The following is a 20,898-nucleotide window of genomic DNA, read 5'->3' as shown; positions in this document are numbered from 1 at the left end:
TGTTATGATACTATAAAACATATAAGATGTTATAAGAAACATTAAAATGCTTATATAGTTTTTGCAGTAAAGAAGGAAAAAAAATTGAAAGTCCAAATTCTAGAATCGTATTGCTAGGATTCACACACCAACTTCACCATTTAGGAGGATGTCATCATGCACACACCATTTAACATCTCTGTAGCTCACTTTTCTCGTTAAAAACAACAACATAATGTTACCTACCTCATAAGTTAAATGAGGTAATGCACATAAAACACCAGTTCATAGTGCCTTACTCATTGTAAATACTGAATAAATACTTGGCGAATCTGTGAGTAACACTGAACAAGGATACACAGAAAGGTAATCATGTACATAGTGCCTTACTCATTGTAAATACTGAATAAATACTTGGCGAATCTGTGAGTAACACTGAGCAAGGATACACAGAAAGGTAATCATGTATTTTTTTTTTTTTTTCATTTTTTGAATGATCCTTAAAAATCAACTGGGCCAGCCTCTCAATGGATGCTGGTCTCCCCGTTTTTGGCCTCATGAGAGGACAGAATAGCAATTACTTGAACCAGTCTTTGATAAAGAATTTATCACTCCACGAGGCAACATATTTCATGATGACTATTTCCTGGGATTCCATTTAGAGAACTCTAATACTTCAGAAATGTTTCCTTTGAATGAGCAGGAAAGAACACTTCCTAAATTTTTTCTCATTGGAGTTGGAAAGAGAAACTTTCCCAGGATGCTTTTTATGTATTGATAGACCATGTTCATGCTCATCCTGAAGGTTTTCTTTATTTACAAACTAATCATCCCTAGTTCCTTCCTGAAAACAAATTCTGAAAACATTACACACCTTGCTTACTTTCCATATCAACGCCACCTTCAAACCCAGCACACTTCACTGGACGCAGTATTTCAGTTTTTCTCTTAAAAGCCCAATGCAACAGCCTCTTTCCCCCGACTCTGAGGCTCTTCTATGAGTTCAGCTTAACATCAATTCGGTTTTTGTTTTAATTTTGTTATATTTTATTTTTTGTTTGTTTTCCTAAGCCAAAACCCCCATTGATCCCTGTTATACCAAGTGCCTACAGGAATGTTAAGGAAAACATTGCATGTGTGTATACTTGTGAATCATCCAAAAACAATGTGACATACCTAAGGTTTCTAACCTAGTCACCTAAAAGATTAGAACATGGCAGGTCCAAAGATAGAGCTTTGGCTCTTCCTCCTTTTTCTTCTCCTCCTCCTCCTTCTTTTCTTTGGCTTGAGATACCATCATTGAATTTAATGAGGGTGTATTATCTGCAAGGCCAAGTAATTTACCCACGTTCTCTTATTAAATCCTCACAATCAATAGGCAAGGTAGTTACACTTTTCCATTGGGCAAAGAAGTGATGCATAGAGAAGTTCTCACTTTTCCTAGTCCCAAGCTATTTGGTGCTAAAGCTCATGCACTTCACCAGCTGGACAGCTGTGAATCAGCAACCTTTGGGTACACCATTTGTAAACTGTTATACATCTAATATACTGTACTTTTGAAAGTTTAAATTTCACCACTATAATGATAACAGGGTAATAAATGACTTTTTCAAATGTTTTAATGACTTTCTAGTATACTGACTTGAGAGTCAAATTACTTTAACTGCTCTTCTTCCTTCAAACATCAACAAAATTAACTACAAGTACCACCACACCAACACAACAAAAGAGAGAAAAATATATTCAACCACCAAACACTGTTTGCTCTGCTATAAGCTGAAACCAAAACCAATAACAGATCCCCAAATTGTAGTAGCTAACACTACACAAGTTCATGCCTGGCTAACACTGAATGCCTAATAATGTGGGTCAGCAGGGGGGATTTCATTGACTAGAATGGCAGAAGGACCCAGAACGATTACAGTGGTTGAAAGACCCAGAGGCTTTTTCACTACATGCTCACCCAATTGCTGAGATAGAAAGAACAGTAAGGATCTATGTCCTATCATGCATAAATTTTAACGTTTCTGTGTGGAAACAATCAGTGCTCTTATATTCGTTGGTCATACACATCAACATTACATGCCTTTCTACAAAGTCCCTGAAGGAAGAGGGGACAAACATGAATATTTGTTGAACTGTGTATCAGTTAGGGTTCTCCAGAGAAACTGAGCCAATAGGTTGTGTGCATATATCTATATCAATTAATTATAAGAAATTGGTTCATATGATTATGGAGGCTGAGGTAGTCCAGACCCAAGAAAGCCAATGGGTATGGGTTCAGTCTGAATCTAAAGGCCTGAGAACCAAGAGAGCCAATAGTTTAAGTTCCAGTTTGAGTCCTAGTCCTAAGGCAGAAGACTGATGTTCCAGCTTGAAGACAATCAGGTAGAGAGAAGTAATTTTTCCTTACCCAGATTTTTATTCTATTCAGACTTTCAATGAATTGGATCAAGCCCATCTGCATTAGGGATGGCAATCTGCTTTACTTACTTCACCAATTCAAATATTAATCTTATTCAGAAATATCTAATAATGGATTGAATTAAGTCCCCCCAAAATTCACTGAAGCTTGAATTGTGGGGCCTGAATTGTGTCCCCCAAGTTTTATGTATTAGAAACTTAGCTTCCACTGTGACTGTTAAGAGGATAAGAAATCCTATTATGGTAATTGAAAGGTGGGGCCTTGAAGAAGTGATTGGATTGTAGGACAATGCAGTAGTGGATGGGTTAAAAATAGTGGTCAGGGACATAGTTCTGAGGGAACAGGCTAAGAAAGGAGTTACAGTGTTGGTCGGGGTGATTGATCCAGGCTACCAAGGGGAAGTTGGACTCCACAATGGAGGTAAGGAAGATTGTATCTGGAATACAGGAGATCCCTTAGGACATCTCTTAGTACTACGATGCCCTGTGATTAAGGTCAATGGAAAATTACAACAACTAAATCCAGGCAAGACCACAAATGGCCCAGACTCTTCTGGGATGAAAGTTTCGGTTGCTCTACCAGGTAAAGAACCATGACAGGCTGAGGTGCTCGCTGAAGGCAAAGGGAATGGAGAATGGGTAGTAGAAGAAGGTAGTTATAAATACCAGCTTTGACCACATGACCAGTTACAGAAACAAGGATCTTAATTATTCTCCCTGTTGTGTTAAGAATATATCTCTATGTATATATGCTATACACATATTAAGCAATTGTCTTTGTTTTTGTTCCTCTTGTTCTTTATCATGTACCATGAGACTTACTGACTTTATACCAGCATTTAAATATTGTTAATCTTACCTCATAGTATTTCCAATTTTAAGTTATGGGTTATTGGGAGAAGGGTAAATATCATCTAAGGACTTTACCTTTTCTTCTTGGAAAGGGATTATTGCATTTCTGATTGTATGCAGGATAGTGTATCATGTTAGGCAAAACTATTATGTTATTGTACCATTTGAAAATTAAGTGTGATTTAAGGAGATAGTATGGACACTGAGTTGACAAGGAGTGGATTTGTGAAGGTTAATTCTAGGTGTTAACTTGCTTAGATGAAGGAATGCTGAGAACTCTGGTAAAGCAATCTTTTTAGGTGTGTCTTTGAGGGTGTTTCCAGCCGAGAGTAGTATGACAGCCTGAGTGGCCTGGATGGCAAAGACCCACCCTCAATGTGTGTGGGAACCATCCAATAAACTGGGGGTCTGGAGAGAACAAAAGACAGAGGAAAAAGGTGAATCTCTCAATCCACTGGATCTCGGATACACTCTTCTCTCCTGTCCATGGACTCAGACCTCAAGACTCCTCAGCTTTTGAGTTCCAGGACTTACACCAAGGAAACCATCAGCTTCTCTGGTTTTGAGGTCTTTGGACTTGGACTGAGCCACACTACCAGCATCCAGTTTATAGACGGCCTGTGGTAGGACTTTTCTTCAAAATCATGTGAGCTAATTCCCCTAATAAATCCTTCTCACATAATTATAACATATCCAATTGATTCTGTCTCTCTGGAGAACCCTACTACTTATCTTTACAGATAAACCCAGAAATAATGTTTAACCAAATACCTGGGCACAGTATGGCACAGTCAAGTTCACATATAAAATTAATCATTGCAAACCATCACTCTAAAACATGTAGATTTGGAATAAAAGTGGGAATTTGCAGAAAAGTTAGCCAGACTATACAGTGATTTTTTTAAATAAACAAGATGAAAAAAAATGTATTATAGTGGTATTGTTAAACTTGTTTATGTGAGAGAAACCTTCCCCCTTCATTTGGTAGATAGCAAATAATTGAAGGAAAATGAATCCCTGGCCCTGATGTCTTTGTCTCCTGGTAAAAAAGCTCAAATTCCATCAATTTCTCATTTTCATGTACAGTCACAATTCTGTCCCCCTACACAGTACATATTCCTAGCCACATGTGTCTCACAAACTTCAGAAATGATACCGTGCAGCTGCTTCCATTCCCATCTGTTTTATTGTAAGTCATTCTTCTCAATTTTATGTAATTTCTAAAATTTGTGTCATTCTTCTATGAGGTTTGTCTTCTTTTTTATTGTGCCACTTAAGGATCATACAATTTTTAAAGAAATATACATAAAATTTTATGCTGTATTTATATTTTCACTAGAATAACATATAATTGTCACAAAGAGCTTGGAACTGTGTGACAAATCACTGATGTTTATTCATAAAAAGTAATGTCTATAAGCCGAAGACAACCTACATGACTATATTTTAACAGTATAAGCATTATCAATATAATGCAATAGATTAGTCTTTATGTGTACTTATGTACATCATTTGCCAAAAGCATGACAGAATATAAAAAAAACAGGTTGTCAATGGAAACAGACATTTTGAAAAATAGTCTATTTCTGACTTGGTGTATGATTCCATAATTTCAAAATATGGGATATAACTTTTCAGATTGGTCAGGGAAAAGGAACATTACAATCACACTAGGCATAAACAATTATGAAATCTAAGCATTAGAGACATATTTATTCAGAAGGGCGAAATATTGAGAATACAGATTTCAAATGCTTACTTCGTGGTCAGCCATTCATTCATCCTCATCTGATACTCTCGAATCTGATTTTCAGTGGTCTGAATATTTTGGTATAGCTGAACACAGTGGCTATGCCCCAGTCTGTTTGATAAAAGGCACACCTGTCCTTTAGATCTTCCAATATTCTCTGATTTCTGTGGTCCACAGTACAAAGTCATGTTATATGACAAAGAGGCTTTAGGGATTACATAGTTTACCCTCATCATGTTGTAGAAGAGGAAACATTTTTTAAAAAAGAGTGTTTTGGTCCATTTCTGTTGCTTATGACATAATTACCCAGAACTGGGTGATTTATAAAGAAAACAAAACATATTGTTTACAGTTTCAGAGGCTGGGAAATTCAAAATCCAGGGTACACATCTGATGAGTAGTGCCTTATTGGTGGCAACAGTGATGGCAGATACTTTATGTGATACTCTGTGAAGTGGTGGAGCAGAGACAACAGAGAGACAGACTCTCCTCTCCTTTTAAAGCCCTCAGAACCACGGCCCTGATCACCATTTTTAATTCATTCACCACTGAATGGTCCTACAATCTAATCACCTCTTCAAGTCTCCATCTTTCAATTACCATAATAGGATTTCCCACCCTCTTAACAGTCACATTGGGGGCCAAGTTTCTAACACATAAAACTTGGGGGACACAATACAAGCTTCAGTGAGTTTTGGGGAGACATAATTCAACCTACTACAAAGAGACAGTTGCCATTCTATGTCACTTACAGAAGTTTTGTTATAATCACTACCTCTTTCTGAATCTCTTACTAAACATGTATTTCATGTAAAATGAAGACAGTTTTAGAGCTGCAGAGAGGTCACATGTTTGTTCTACAGGGACTAGTGCAAGGAAATTATTGGGGGAGAATGTCAATTGTGTTTCCTTTTCCCATAGGGCCTCTCAGCATTGGTATTTTCCAGAGATCTAACTTTGTATAGTAGATCTCAGCATACTGATATGAAATTAACAGGCAACGAACAAAAGGATGGTTTAAGAAAACCTGGATCTTTTACAGAATTACTACTAATGTGTTTGACTCTGGGCAAATTAATGTAGCACTGTTTTACTCACCTGGTTTAAAAAAAATAGGGATTTTTGTCAAACCTTTTTGTATTTTTTCTAATATTTGAAATTTAGAATTTTTTTTAATAATTCTGTTGAAATGAAGCCACTTTTCAGGGCAAGGGGAATCACCCTAATCTTCTGTGTCAAACTAGATTGTCAAGATTAAGAGCGTATATTCCCTTAAAAGGTACACTTAACCTCAAACCACAGAGAAATCATAATGCTGCTGGAAACTGGACAACTTCAAATAATCCAAATCATTCAAACATTTAATACTGGACCTGGAGCATTTAATCAGAGTCAATAAAGCAGCAATATGATAAACTTGGAGATATACACACCTAAGTTCAAATGCTGACTTGAAAACTTGTGGGTAATAAAGTCTTCAAATCCTCATTCCTTGCCTACTATTTCCACCTGGATGAGCAGGTCTGAAGGTAAGAAATTGTATATGTAAGCAAGTGTAACAGTACACTCAACATCAACATTCGATTTATAAAGTGGGAGTTTAGGACATGGGCTTTTTTAGGGTGACATTTTTCTTTTTACTACACGTAGCACATCTGTGAACTCTGCTTTTTAGACTTTTCTATGTTCTCCCTACTTTGTCTGTACAATCTAACTCGTTCATTTCTGCTGAAAAAAAAAAATGTTGCTGTACTGGGATTTCTTATAGAAACTTTTATCTGGGTCATTTATTGGGTCCTTTTTTTCCTTTAAACTCTATGTTTATTGATATTTATCTATCTATCTGCCTATCTATCCATCTATCTATCTCTCTAAAACAATTTTAATTTATTGTATTTTATTAGTTACTACATACATGAGTTCTTTCCTTAAGGATGCAGAAGTGACAGTCTCTTAGAAAATAAGCTCTGAAAGAGAGAAGGTTCATACTCGTATTTCCAATTTTGCATTTAGGAAAATGGCATTTCTTGTGTGGATTGATAGGTTGGATTTGCCTTGTCTTCATCCTGACTCTCATGTCAGCCACCTACACTCCCCAAATGTCATCTTTCCTTATCACAGATGTTGGACGCTATTAGCTTTGCAATGGATGACCCCTGGCTGTCTAGCTTTCTGGAAGGTGAATTCACTTCATCTCCCTTTTGTAAAGTCTCTAAAAATATGCTTCCACAACTCATCTTTAAGTGTCAATTTCTTCTGCACAAAGATGTTTATGAATTTGAATTTTAAATATTTATTTTAGGACAAATAATTATTGTAATCTTACTTCTCTAAAAATATCGGAGAAAGCTTAAAGAGTCTGAAGAACTGTCGCTCTAGATTTTAACTATTTTTTAAAAAAACACAGAGTAGTTTATGCATAAGTATCTCAGTTTCCCTCCAGAACTAGGGTCACTACCTGACTTTCCAATAAAAGATATTAGAAACAGGAGCATAGAGATCACCAGGGGTGAAAATAAGGTTCACTTTATGAATTGTAAGTGAGGTAGTTAGTCAACTCTCTAGTGCTCTCAGAAATTGCATTAGAAACAGGAGCATAGAGATCACCAGGGGTGAAAATAAGGTTCACTTTATGAATTGTAATTGAGGTAGTTAGTCAACTCTCTAGTGCTCTCAGAAATTGTATGTGGTCACTAGGGTATTATTATTCTTTGTTACCTGCCTCTTTAGATTTGCCAGTCTGGTATATCAGACACTATGCTCGGGAATCTGGGATGCCATTAGCCTCTCCTAAAGTTTGTTAATACACAAACATTTCACACAATTAATTTTCCAAGTCTCTCTTTTCTTCCCATTATAGTATAAGGAATCCTGGGTCTTTCTGGTAATTCATCATAGTAATTCAACTGTAGCAACCTTTCTCTTACAGACAAAATTAAGTCCAACATAAACCAGAATGATTAAAGATCAGAGCAGCTCACAGAATTCCAGAACTATGTGATCTATAAATTTCCTTTGAACAAACTCAAGCAGTTCATGCACAGTAGCAATAATAATATAGCTGAGATCCCTTATGACTCTCTTGGGTTTCTGCGAGTCTTAAAGAAATTAAAGGAAATGTATGTAGGTAGTTATGTCCTCTGTCTCAAGGAGATGGATGGGCCCTATGTCAATTTTTAAATTTTGTATTTAAACTGTCAGTTCTTCCCGCTGCAGCAATGTTCCTTTTGACAAGCAAACATAGATTATATTAGGTCAGCCCTATCACTTCCCAATATCTGCACAACTCTCTTGTAACTCCACTATTCTACGTGTCTATGCAAGTGTAACTGGTCTTATAAAAGCCAATTTCAGGTTGTCTAGGACACTCTGTTGTATCTACCTCCTAATTCTTTATGTTATGCAACTTTCATTGTGACATGAATAATTATCTCCAGCCCTTTTATTAGCCAATCATATCTCAGTATGTCTGAATTCCTTATGTCCTTAACCCATATTTGTTAAGTACATATTTGCATAATGTAACTCAGCTTTTCTTTTTCTTTTCTATTTTTGATCCAGGAGCACTCAATTACAATGTAACATGGACAATCATTACATCTTATCTTTCATACGCTACAGCAGTGGTTTTCCGTTGATCCTGGAACAAGTGTTTATTGGTACATACTAGAAAAATTACAGCAATCAGATGTAAGTTCTATTGATTAAATCAGACAAGGTCTTTTACAATCAGGCTAATGTTTTGACAGACATTTCATAACATTTTTTATCCATATGCTTCAATGAAGACAACCTTAGGGTAAACACTGTATATTGAAGTTAGATTCATTGTTCTATAAGTATGGCACATACTGAGATGTCCTGTTCAGAACTCTTTTCAAGAAGGGTGGCTAGCTGACAGCCTTCAGCTCTTAACTAAAAAGTCAGTTTCATCTTTTCAGCTGAAGTTATATTCTTCTTGGGTGCCCTCAACAAAAGAAAAAGCAAGTTGGTGTCAGTAGGTCCTAGACATTTCTACCTAACATGGAATTCTTCAACGGTAGACTTTGTCTGGAGTCCCCTATTGAGCTACAAAAGACCTTAACCCATAGCTTTATCATGAACCCTGTTAAAGTGAAGGCATATTATGTCAGGGAAAAAATGGAGTTCTCAGAGGAAATTAAAATTTAAAAAAATATAGTGATTTAAATAAACCAGCATCCTTATGTCATTAGTTCTAGAATCACACATACTCTTATGAGGGAAAGAAATTTACCAGAGTGGAAACAATAGAAGATGTTATTATATTTTTATTCATTTAATTTCATTTAAACACTCGGGTATGAGACAACAAAAATGTGTACTGTTGAGTTTTTTCGTATTTTTTAAAAATTTCCTGCTTCTTATGTCTGGTGACTAAAGGCTCACATAAAGGTATAAGTCAAATACATATAAATATATACATATATATGTATATATGTAGTGGATTGGATTATGTCCCCTCCAAACTCACTGAAGATGAATAGGTTCCCCCAAGTTTTATGTATTAGAAACTTAGCCCCCACTGTGACTGTGAAGAGGGTGTGAAATCCTATTATGGTAACTGAAAAGTGGAGCCTTGAAGAGGTTGTTAGATTGTAGGACTGTGCTGTAGTGAATGGATTAAAAATGGTGGTCAGGGATGTGGTGGTTTTGAGGGCTTTAAAAGAAGAGAGAAGAGACTCTGTTTCTCTCTCTGTGCTCTCTATGCTCTACCACTTTTGCAGTGTGATACCCTGCTGTCACTGAAGTCACTATCAAAGAAAGCCTTCACCACATGTGTTCCTTGGACTGTAGACTTCTAGCCTCTGAAACTGTAAGCAATAAATTCCATTTTTCTTTATAAATCACCCAGTTCTGTTTATTTTGTTATAAGCAACAGAAATGAACTAAAACAATATTATATGTGTATGTGTGTGTGTATATATATACGTGCATATATATATATATATATACATATACATGTATACATTTATATGCACATATACACACACACATTTTATAAATATATATATAAAATGAATATCTATCTAGAATTTATGGCATATTTTATCAATGAATCACACCAGTGCCTTATCATTAAAATATCCTCATTATAAAGCATAATGTTTGAGATGTGTGCTATGGGTCAAATGTGTCCCCCAAAGTTCATGTATTGGAAACTTGACCCCCACTGTAACAATGCGAAGAGGGTTGGAAATCCGATTATGGTGATTGAAAGGCAAGGCCTTTAAGAGGCAATTATATTGTGAGGAATGTTCCCTCCTGAGTGGATAGATCCATGCATGGAATAATGGTTGAGATTCGGATAGGTTTTTAAGGATAGTGAGTGCACAGCTTAACTCTAGTGCTTAGCCCATTCCTGCCATGTGATTCCCTGAGCTGCTACAGAGAGTAAACATCAAGGAAAAGACCCTCACCAGTTGTGTTCTCTGGACCTTGGAATTCCCAGCCTCCAAACAGTAAGAAATAAATTTAATTACTTTATAAATTACCCAGTTTTAGGTATTCTTTTATAAGCAACAGAAACAGACTAATACAATGTAGTAGAAGTAATTGTGGTAGATAGTATTCTAAGTTATCCTTCAAGATTTTTACTCTTTTGGTGTACAGCTGCTGCATAAAACCCAGAAGTGCAAAGATGCTGTATGTCACAGTTGACCTTAAGATAGGGAGGTAATCCTGGTGGGCCTGACCTAGTCACATGAACACTTAAAAAGTACAGAGCTTTATTCAGCTGTAAGCAAAAGAGAAAGTCAGATTTGAAGCCTAATAAGAATTCAGTGTGTTGTTGCTGGTTTGAAGATGGAGTGGGCCATGGGGCAAAAAATGCAGGAAACTAACTCCCAGGAACTAAAAGTGGCTCCCAGCTGACAACCATGAAAGGAGAAAATAAATTAATCATAAAAATACATGGAACTAAATTCTTACAACAACCAAAATGAACTTGGGAGTGGATCTTTCTCCAGCTTGTAGTTAAGAACTCAGAGTAGCAGGCACCTTGATTTCAGCCTTGGATACATTGAGCAGAGAGCTCAGTCTCTGTATTTTCTGCTTACCTCTAGAACTATGTTGTTTTACAGCCCAAAGATTGTGGTAATTTGTTACACAGCAATATAAACTAATATAGTTACATTATTTCATGTTTTGGAAATGGTTCAATTAGCCAAACATATCCCTCTTGTACCCTCCAAATAATAAAACTCTAAAATTCACTATTATGTTTCATAGAAAATTCATCTTAAAAAGTAGCCATTAATCATTTCCCATAAACAATCAGCATTCAATCTCATAACTACGTGAAAACATTGTGAACAAGTAAGCATCAAAGTAGAATTTTGCTGTTAAACTTAGAAATTTGAACATAACTTAAATGAAAGACAAGACTTGTAAATATAGGAAGCATTTTATATGTTCTAATGAGAATGGTACAAAGAAAAGAGATTTGTTAGTAGAATTATGAAAATGCATACTTATCCAACTCATTATAAGATATAGTTATAACATCTCTGGCCACTCTTTTTCAAGGGCAGGCTTTACTATAAGCATTTATCTGCTTCTGACCATGAAGAATCTTTTTGAGCTTCTCAAAAATCAACTCCCATAAATGGTACTAATATGTACACACAAGAAATACTTTGTATAATAAGAAATCCTTTTTTATTCTTAGACAAACTGCTGTATAGTGAGAATTGAGATGTTTAAAAGTTATTGATGAGAGGTTTAGAATTTCCATACATAGTCTACAAACTGTATAATTTAGGATAATGTGTGAATAAAAAACAAACAAAAAGCAAACAAAAAACGACTGTTACTTTTGGTCCAAAAGATGATTTTTTGAAAGGTTGCAATAGGAAAACGGGAGTTTCTCCACTTTAATTTAAACTAGTAAATTTATTCCAAAAGTCACCATGGAATGGCCAAAAGGGGCCCTTATTAATTATTTCTAAGGATTTAGCACTTACTCTCAGATACAGGGAAACTATTCTTTGCTCTTGACTGAACATTTACATGACTATTCAGATACTCTAAATGTAAATATTTTGAATCCTTCCAAATTACCCTAGAAGCAGTAGATATATATTTTACTAAATCATCAGTAAAACTTCCTTCTGAGATATATACTTATATGTTCTACTAACTTGAATAGGTTCGGAAATAATAGAAAGGGGTGCATAGAATTTCTGTATTACTTTTGTTAATTTTTAATCTTCTTTCACCTGGTATGTTTCTGGAGAATAAGCTAAACAATTTAGTATTTTTATAGAGGGAAATAAACTGTTTTCCAGAAATAAAAGATAAATGCATATTCCTTTTTAATTTATTAGTATTATATTGATAATTTTATGATAATTTAAAAAGTTTTTACCATGCTTCGTAAACAGTTTACATATTTTTCGATATCTACTCTATTCATGTTTATAAATTGAAGGCTTTGAAGAAATGCAACTATTTATTACAACATCTCAAAATATCTCTTATTAGGCCGATAATCATTATGTTTTTAATTGATGTTCACTAATTATGCAAATATTTGACAAAATTCATTCTACGTGTCATGATAAGAGCAAAATCCACCAATATTAATGCAAACTTCTTCAGAAGGAGAGAAATAGTTACATTAGATTAATTTTAAAGTATCCTGATGTTTAACAGCCCTATCTTATGCAAACTCCTCCAGTCACTTTTCTTTCAATACTGCCATGTGAAAATTGGAAGCAAATTTGAAGTTATAAATGTGAAACCACACTCCCAAATGAGAGACAAGTCAAGTTGCATGATGGAAGCAGGTAAATGGCATCAAGCCTTAACCTCACCATTTACCACCCACATCCTCAGAGAAAACTTTCTTCACCTCACAGAGCTGCTTTCCCTCCTGCGTTAAGTGGAGGAAACATTGTCTGCCTCCATAGTGCTACAAGGATTCAATTAATTAATGTAGGCAAATAATCCAGCACTCGATCTGATGTGTAATATGTTCTCAACAAATGTTAAATCACTTTCCACTTTTTCCACCGAACTTTTGATTCTTTTTTATTTCCATATAATTTATTATTTTTTTTTTATTATTTTTTTTCCTTTTTGATTTTTTTACTGACCGGTAACAGGATCGCAAACCTCAGTGTTGCGCCCGCACCGCGCTCAGCCAGTGAGCGGGAACCGGTCTCCACATGGGATCCGAACCCTCCGCGGGAGCGCCGCCACGCTCCCAAGCGGCGCACTCTCCAGTGTGCCACTGGGCCGGCCCATATTTCCATGTAATTTAAACATACAGTCATTTATCAAGAACAACAAGCAGACTATATATGTATATATTAAAAGATGTTTTATTCAAACTTATTTTTCATACTGTATTATATAGTAACCCAAAATTCTACCATGCATATTATGAGGATGTTACAGAGCTATTTTATATATTTGAACACAATTTTTTTTCATACATAAAATTTACACAGTGTAATTAATGTCTGAAAGCAACTTGAGATAATTAGCATTATTTTCATAAAAAACCTTGTTTCAATGATTCCCATATCAAGGCCCAAATTCTATTATGTAAAGCTTTTTTTCTATTTTTTAATTTTTTTTTTTTTTAGTTAAAACTTCCTTTTCATTTTCAACAAATTATGTTAATCTTATTCCTAGTGTTATATGGCTAAACAAATGCTAGATTTTGACCCAAATATGGCTGTCTATCAGGAATTCCAAGCTAGAAAATAAAGGCATTTATATTTTGCTAAAAGCTGGAGAATTAGAATTGCTATGTTTACATACATCTAGACACAAAAATGTAGTATATTATTGGATAAATTTTGTGTTTAATAAATACCTAATGCCTAAATTAAGATTGTAGGCTTAAAACGTATGTTATTTCCAAACCTCAAAGATATTACCTATTATTTTTTCACCTTTGAGAAAGCTAAAGCTTAGAGACTGTCAGTAATTTATCAATGGCCACATATCAACTAACTGGTAAGTTCAGGATTTGCCCACAGATTTGATCTGCCTGGTCACAAATGCACTCAAATATTGTCATACAAGCTTCTTCAATATTTTCTCCTATGACAGAAAGGCAATGTGTTCTTAGAATAATTTTCTAAACATAATCCCAGGTCATGTTGCTAACATGAACCAAAAATATTAAATTACTTAAGAAGAAGTGGTGCACAAATATCTTTCATTTGTGATAAAGTATAGAATTTAAAAAAGCAGTGCTTTATGATACATTTTGTATTTTTGACTACTTTTTATGGGGAAAATGATTAAAAATAAAATTTACATTGGACATGCTAGTTGGTGGATACTGAATAGAACATATTTCCAAGCAGAGGTTATTCCTTAGGAAAAGGGAGCAAGTAATAAATGGATAGAGAAGTAGTCTGTGAAGATAGTTGTGATATAAAAAGATTTGTAGAGTGGCTACCTTAGAAAACAGGCTTGAACAGTATAATTTGGAACTGGTACTAACAATAGGGAATGCCTGAACTGATTAAAGCAAAATGAGGCTTAGGATAAGAAAGCTGATTAAGAGAAAATTTCTGTAGTTAAAAATGACCTAGGTCTTCACCAGACATTATTCTGTTGAAAGAAAATAAAATCATATTTGGGCAACACGAACTGGCCAGGTTTGGCCAAAGACTAAAATAATATGTTGATTTTCCTTTGCTAATTAACCAAACCCTTAAACTGTGGTCATTTTCACACCCATTACACTGAAAGTATGTGAATCTAGAATATGTTTTATATCAATACTCTTTAAATGAAAATAGGACCAATTAAGTATAAAAAGGAAATGAGAAAGTTGGAAATATTGTGACATATTATCTTGGTATTTTTCTTAATCCTTCCTATATATCTTAGACAAATTAACACACTTTACATTAATTTACATGAATTATCTACATATCTCAAAGATCTGCTACCATCCAGAAGTTAAGACATAGCCTTTGCCCCTTAGAAAGTCAAAGCCAAGTAAAAAGAAAGACCACAAAGAAATATTTACAGTGTCATAGGATCTGTACTTTTATTTAGGAAAGAAGGCAAAATTCTTCATAAAGAGAGAATGTCCCTCACAGCCTAGGAGAAGGAAGATTTATGAAGTGAAGCCCTCTGAGCTGGTTCTTGTTAGATTAGTAAACTGAGCAGAGAAGATGATAGGCTATTCCTAGCACAGGAAACAGAGTGTGCAAAAGCATGAAACAAAACATGGGGCCCAGGAAAGGTGACTAGTTTAGAATCGCTGGAGTGGGGTAGATGAAATGATGGGTGCATAAGCCAGCGCATTAAAGACCATGTAAGTCAAGTAGTGATGCTGCTACATCCTCATTCATTTACAAGAGATAGGGGACAGCAGGTACAGTTACACACAGGTGAGTCAAGGTGAATGTCTGAGCACAGGTAAAACTGTGGACTGTGGATATTAGATGGTGGATATTCATGTGAGAGGCAGCTCTGAAATAGAGATATGACTTGAATATTCACTGAAAGTAGAATGAAGGTGTAAAAGAATATGTCAAATCACAATGTTATCATCAATATAGAAAGGAATTCCAAGACTGAGCAGATATTTGGGGAAATGAGAAAAAGATACTCTGTTAGGTTTGCTGTGTTCTAAAGTTAAAAAAAAAAAACAGAAAGACATCAAGAAGAAATGTGTAGCAAACATTAAATGTAGATTTTGAGGAAGAAAAGTACATTTCTACAGGGGTTGAAATTTTGGGGAAATGAGAAAAAGATACTCTGTTAGGTTTGCTGTGTTCTAAAGTTAAAAAAAAAACAGAAAGACATCAAGAAGAAATGTGTAGCAAACATTAAATGTAGATTTTGAGGAAGAAAAGTACATTTCTACAGGGGTTGAAATTGATCCTTTTCCTATTAGTTGTACACTTACCAACTACAAATCTTACTATATTCCAAGCTCAATGAAAGATGCCAGAAGGTAGTGATTTTATACACGTGAGTGCAAATAGGATCCATTGAAAAATCGAGTCAATTACATATGCATGACTTTTTTTCCTTTCTAATATCAAATAGCCTTGTGTAGTGTTGTCACACATGAATAAACTGTAGAAAAAATATATGAAACTTAAATTAACTATGGTATAAAACTTTTGAATCTTTTGATTTTTAATCTTAATTTTCTTCTTCAATGCTTTTTAAAAGATTTTTTTAAGTTCTTATAACTCTCCAAGTTAGAAATTAATTTTAAACTATATAATAATTTTAAGTAAATTAGTTGAAAGTGGCCAGCTAACTAATTGACCCATTATATAAAATGCGTGTAATTGGTTAATATATATAGCAAGGAATGCCTTTTATATCTGTTGCTTGATTATTGCCCAAACTTGTATATATATTTAAGACTTTAAGTTCCTTTTTTTATATTATTCCTTGGGTTCCCTCAACAGCAGATGGCAATGTTATTCATCTAAACATTGAAGTAGATACAGAACCAGTTTTATTAGATTTTTTTTTTTTTTTTGTCTTTTTTCGTGTCCGGCAACGGATTGCAACCCTCAGTGTCGCGCCCGTACCGGACCGGGACCGGCAACGGGATCGCAACCCTCGGTGTTGCTCCCACACCTCGCTCAGCCAGTGAGCAGGAACCGGTCTGCATGTGGGATCCGAACCCTCGGCGGGAGCGCCACTGCGCTCCCAAGCGGTGCACTGTAGCAGTGCGCCACCGGGCCGGCCCATTATTAGATTTTATACGAGCAAAATGTTTCTTAATTCTTGCACTGGCAAGTTAGTTCCTAAGCCTTACCAGCAACCTCCTTATTACTTTCGTTAAATCATTTCACTAAAACCAGCCCATGAAGTGCATATAATGTAACAAGAAAGATAACAAGTTCTTGTTAAATAAGAACTCATTGGAGTAGTCAATATTCAGGGTGTTTTGTGGTGTTTAAATTATAAAAATGGAAGGTTTGCAGTGAAACACAAAGCTACTAATGTGTAGTGGAGGAAGACCTGAATAATAAGAATAGAATAACAGATGTGTTGTGATTACTACTTCACAAACTAGTCATGATTTAGTGTAGTGGAGGAAGACCTGAATAATAAGAATAGAATAACAGATGTGTTGTGATTACTACTTCGCAAACTAATCATGCTTTACGTAGTGGAGGAAGACCTGAATAATAAGAATAGAATAACAGATGTGTTGTGATTACTACTTCACAAACTAGTCATGATTTAGGTACTGTGCCTTGTGATATCTCTAAGGTGGTTATTTTCTGGGGATAAAATCCCCTTAACTGCATTATTTTTTATTAAGTATCAATTGCTGTGTCCATGGTTTCTGCTTATTGAAAAAAAAAAAAATTGTGTATTTGTTATCAAATGCCCGTGAGGAATAGATTGCTACTGTCCACTATTCTCATTCTATTCAAATGCTTATAGAGATTATATGCTAATTTTTAATGACTCTATGCTACTATACATTATCAGTAAAAAGTATGCAAACCCCATTAATTTAGCAGTCATTCCTCTATATCAATTTTAAGCAAACATTTTTTAACTTTATTCTATTTTGTGCTTCAAATGACATTATCATTTCTTATTTTATTGTCTCTATATAACAGTATCCTCTCCTTGTTTAGTGGTATTTTCTTGGTGCTTTATACCATAAAAATACCAAGGCAAGATTTACATCCTTAAGTTCATTGATAATGCCTTATTCTCAGACAACTCAGTGGTTTTGTTTCTAAACTGCCAAAACTTTGTTTTTGCTTGATCTGAAATGTTCTGGTTACTCATTTACATTGCATGGAAAAAAATCTTGATTCTTCTTATTTTCAGTGTTTTATTAATTGCATGTGTAACCTCACAGTCTTGTTGTAGGAAGCCTAGTCTATTAAAAAATAATGTAATCATAAATATTATTCTCTTTTTTATTTTTTAGATCCCTCATACCCAAATATCAAAAATTCATTAGAATACAAAATGTTTTATTATAAGTACAGAAACTCAATATCACACACACTCATAAGCAAAGCTCAATAAGGAAAAATTCTATAGGTGGAAATGCTTAACATTTGCTCCACTCTAGACAGCAGAATCTTGTTTCAAAAAGCCATTCCATGGAACCTAAAACCTCTGTGTCTACTTATATGCTGTAACTGGACTTAATCTCATTTATAATTAGGCTCGAATCTCTAGACATACCTAAATCTACCTCTACCTGTATCAGTGCAACACAGGTCCAATGGGAGAGTTGTCTAAGTGCATCTAGATCTGGTTCTAGAATACCCGAATTGGCCATTTTGGTTCAGGTCTGTGTGACACTGGCAAGTTACTTAACTTCACAGTTTCTCAGTTCCAGTCTTGAAAAGAGGATAATAATAGTACCTTCTTCATCCCGTTGTTATTAAGATTAAATGTTAAATACCCAAATGCCTTCTGGTGAGGTTCTTGGTGGTTGTGACTGTGACCCAGGGGTCTCACATGGCTGAAATGGTGGGGCAGAGAGAGGGAGATAGTTTCTCACATGCTCTCCTCTTAAGGCCCTCAGAACCATGCCCACTATTCCAAAAGTGTATCAATCCACCCAAGAGGATGCAGTCCTCTCAACCCAAGGCCCCAACTTTCAATTACCAAAATAGGATTTTCTATCTTCAACCATTACAGTGGGATTTAAGCTTCTAATACAGAGACTTTGGGGGACACAATTCAATCAATCCACAGCATAAACACTTCGCTCTTATCTGTATTCCCTCCTTACAGATTAAAGACCTCTTTTATCTATAATTTTATTCAGTCTTACCAATGCCAACTTCTTGGTTGTCTCTTCATTTTACCAAACCAATGGGGCAAATACCTACATGTTGATGAGTCAAACTCTGTGCCAGTTCTGCTGGTGGGAATGCAAATTCATTATCTGCCGTGCATACTGGCCACACTCAATAATCCCTGGCAACCTCGCATGATTTTCTATTCAAATTCCTCATTACCAATTCAGTTCTCTATTCTGTTCTCTATAATAAAGTGATAACTGGTTTGTGAATGTTCTCTGATACAATTAAATAATTGTGCAAAAATGAACAGTCACATATTAATTACAACTCTTAAGTACTATCTTAATTTAACTCTAAACCTCCATTTTTTTCTTTGCCATGAGTGTAAACATGGCATTAATCTTTCTATCTTGTCCTATATCCAACACTCTGCTGAGCCAGGCCCCTGCTCTGACACACACATGACTGCTGTTTTGCGATGTCATTGGCGTGTGCCCCTGATCCTTAGTGCATGCTGTTTATATCACATCCTTCTACTGGGTGGTCTATGCTCAATTATTCAACACTCTGGGAAACACACCAGTTCTGTTTCTCTGTTATTTGTCTAGTTCAGGGCACAGAGTAAATACTGGAGCACGCTTTTTATAAATTTGAGACCTGTAGTATAACTGACCCAGGGATCCAGCCCATTGTCTCATGTTAGATATGCCATATCTCCATTTGTGAACAACAGTTTGTAATCAACATGGCATATAAATCTATCATGCACAGAAATTCTTAGAAATATTATTTAAAAAATGTCTTATTTTACTAGTCTCCTACCTACTCTGCAAGATTCTGTGCTTTTTTTGTGAATTGCTTTAATCTAGGATATATCCTTTCCTTTCTTGTCATCTCCAACTCTATAAAAATCTCTCCAGTCTATAGGAATATATGTGTCCTACGTTGGTGATGCTTACATGTTTTCACCTGGTTCGTTGGAGCTATTTCTAAATACTGCTTATTCAGACAGAGGCTGCAACTTTCTGGATTCACACTCCTACTCGTATTCCACTTCCACATCCATACATTTTAAATCTTTTCTAGTGTTAGAGAAAAATGGCTCTCTAGCTATTTCTAAATACTGCTTATTCAGACAGAGGCTGCAACTTTCTGGATTCACACTCCTACTTGTATTCCACTTCCACATCCATACATTTTAAATCTTTTCTAGTGTTAGAGAAAAATGGCTCTCTAAGAATATGCCTGAAACTTACTTTATTATGCTTAGCTTTTGGTTTTAGCTATATATAAAATTGTTGTTGCTGTTGTTTTTGTTTCTTTGTTTTCGAATTCCACACCTGAAAACTTAGATAAGTAGTCATTTGCTTTGGATGATTCTGGGTCTTTTGTGCTCTCATTATGTGATTATCTTTTATCCACCCTTCAGATATTAGCATAGTATATCTTTTGTTAGATTTTCCCATTCCTCTCAGACTGCATTAGATGTCATTTCTGGGAGCATTATCATTCTGACTGTATCTTATCATAATAGTTATCACATTGCAAGTGTTAAACCTCCACCTTCTGTTTCTCTCTCTTGCCCAGCAGATTGTGGATGGTTTGCAAGCAGAAACTATGTATTTATTTCCTTATATCCTAAAAGTACAGGCAGTCCCTAAAATAGAACATTCCCTTGTAAAATATTTTGAAATGCATTTAAATATTCACTATCCACCTAGACTGACCTCATTGAATTTGAAAGGGCAGTAGCCTCCCTGGCATATACAGAGAAGCCCTACTCTTACCCTCTATAAATATCAGAGAAACGTTGTGAATATTCTTTCATTGGCATTTTGGTACAACCACAGTGTTATACATTCTCTAAAATAGTACTTTAAGCAGCAGGGTATCTATTGACTTAAATAAGAAATCTAAAAATACTTTGGATCTCACCATAAACAACTTTCCTTGCTGTTAACAGCATTTTGGGAAAGCACATCAAAAATACACTTGGCTGTATAAAACTAAGCGCCATTCTTATTTTAGGTCTCAAAATACACTTATAATAATGTAGTTATAAAGAGACTTTTTGGTTTCCTTGAGATTTGCTATGTAAAAATAGTTTGTTAGGTGTGAATTTAAATACCCGTGTTGTACCCT

The sequence above is a fragment of the Galeopterus variegatus genome, unplaced genomic scaffold (assembly GCF_000696425.1).
Source record: "Galeopterus variegatus unplaced genomic scaffold, G_variegatus-3.0.2 Scaffold4629, whole genome shotgun sequence".
NCBI classification, from domain to species: Eukaryota; Metazoa; Chordata; class Mammalia; order Dermoptera; family Cynocephalidae; genus Galeopterus; species Galeopterus variegatus.
This window is presented reverse-complemented; position numbering follows the sequence as displayed.